Genomic DNA, 2,484 nt, shown 5'->3' on the forward strand with positions numbered 1-2,484 from the left:
TTCGGGTTTCTGTGGGAGGGGGTGAGAAGGATGCCGGGAACCATCCTTGGCACTGGGCACCCTTGTCTGCCAACCATTCACTTACTCCCCTGGAGCCACACACAAACCTCTCTTGTACGGAGGGAAGGAGAAGGGGGAGAGAGAGGGCAGAGATGGGAGAGAGAGGGGAGGCTATACTTGGGAGTTCTTTCTTCACTCACTGGCTTCCCCTCTGAAATCCCCCCACCCCTTAAGAGGTGCCCTTAACTTACTGGGGGACCTCAGGTAATGCCCACAAAACAGGACTGTGAGCCAGTAGAGTTTGTTAAAGCCTGTCTGCTCCAACTAAATCCACCCTACCCCGTCCTCTCCTCCCCAGGAGCCATGTCTCACTCAGATCTATCTGTACCTTAGCTTCTTCATCAGGGCTTCAAAGACAACCTCACTGAACTCTGAGCTGGCACCTCAGACTGGGTATCAAATGTCTACCTTTTTACACACACACGCGCGCGTGCACACAGTTCACCGTGAGACCGAGCTATGTGTCATGTGTCTCCAGCCGGGCATCCCTCCACAGGAGAGCTCAGCCTCTCAAGCAGACGGTCAGCACTGATGCCCAACGGTTGGTTTTGGACAGGGGACAAAGGTGGCATGGGGGAATGAGCGTTCTGGAGGTGGGGGGTGCCAACAGGAGAGTGGAATTCCTGAGCACCTCGTCATAGGCAGCCGACAGAACATGAGCCGCAGGGCCCAAGCTATTTTTACCTCGCCTGTCACTATCAGGGCCCCCAGAGCTCCCCCCCCCCCCCAAGTCACACACAGCAGGTCCCTTTTCTGTTTCTGGTCCCTTCTCTGCTCCTCCCCCTCCCTACCTAATGAGAAGGGATAGAAATCATTCATGCACACCTTTTACCATAAGCACTGCCCCCCACAAAACCCCTGAACTTGTTTCTGAGCTCCAGAACAGGGACTGCCTTCATTCTGCCCTTGAAAAGACAGCCCTCAAAGATACCCTCACTCCTCTTTTCATGATGCCTAGAAGAGGAATAAGAATGATTCACCGTGGGCGCCTGGGTGGCTCAGTGGGTTAAGCCGCTGCCTTCGGCTCAGGTCATGATCTCAGAGTGCTGGGATCGAGTCCCGCATCGGGCTCTCTGCTCAGCAGGGAGCCTGCTTCCCTCTCTCTCTCTCCGCCTGCCTCTCTGTCTACTTGTGATTTCTCTCTGTCAAATAAATAAATAAAATCTTTAAAAAAAAAAAAAAAAAAAAAAAAAAGAATGATTCACCGAAAAGGTCCCAGAACCTTCCCAATTCCAATCACCACACAGTCTGAGTTGGGGACTATCTGGCCCAAACTTACTGGGTCAAGAAAGATGGGGCAGCTGAGGAAGTTTGGCCTAAAAGGGGCACCAGGACATATGAAATACATGTACGCTACAGAACTGCAGACCATATATTCTCCACACAAGTCCGTTCTGTGGCGCTTTCGCCTCGCTCCAAGCAGCTCTGCTGTCTGAGTGCCTCAGTTTCCTTGCTATCACCATACCATAGGCCTCCAGCTACCCTTGACTTACCCTGAGCCCAGTCCTGCCTAGACTTTCTGGCTGGCTTGCTTGGGCTCTCCCTGCCCACCAGCTTTGTCACGTTTCCCCTTGGCTGTTCTGGGCTGGGATCTCCCTGTTTCTGTCTGGCTAACCCGCCCTTTTGCTGGAAGGATCTGCCTATGGCCCAAATGGGCACACTGCCCAGGGGGCTCCCTGGCACCATGGGGCAGAGTCTCTCACTGCCCTCTCATCACCTTGGTTGAGTCAGACATGGGAGTGGGGGTAGACACAGTCTGACTCACCAGGTACTCTTTTCCTGAGCTCAGCTTCATTCTGAGAGGATGAGGCCAAGCGGGCTGGTGACAGGGACACTGAGTCAGGGGCAGCCTCAGTCTTCCCCCTGGGACCCTGGGTTTGGGCTTCAAACGAGGCTTTTCTACCTGTAAAGTGGAGCACCCCCAAGCCTTCTCCCTGATTGGCCTGGGCAGTGTCACTGCTTCCTCTCAGTCCATCTGTACACAAGCACACACACTTCCTTTCCCCTGCAGGTGGACAATAGCCTGGGCCAAGAGCCAGGACTCCCAGGCCCTGTCAACGGCCCTGCCACCAATTCATCCAGAAAAGTCTGTCAACACTAGTTCAGTGTGTTTGGTTCCAACCACTAGCCTCAGTATCCCCATTTATCTCTTTGGTCCCAGAGCCTCTGAAAGGGGTATATTTCATCTCGCCCGGGGAATGCTTAGTTTGGGGGTACTGCGTGCTTTCACCCCTCACCTTCCATCTCTGCAATCCACGTCCACAGCGCAGCAGTGGCGCGGGGACCGAGCCCCGCCTGGGCCACAGACCCAGGCCAGAGCGGGGGTGGGGGGGCCCGAACCCCTCCCGCCACCACCGGGACCGCGTGGGGGAGGGGAGGCAGAAGGCGGGGCCCGCCGGCTCCGCGCGGCCCCCACCCGCGGGC

This window comes from Mustela lutreola, chromosome 4 (assembly GCF_030435805.1).
Source record: "Mustela lutreola isolate mMusLut2 chromosome 4, mMusLut2.pri, whole genome shotgun sequence".
In the NCBI taxonomy this organism is placed as follows: domain Eukaryota; kingdom Metazoa; phylum Chordata; class Mammalia; order Carnivora; family Mustelidae; genus Mustela; species Mustela lutreola.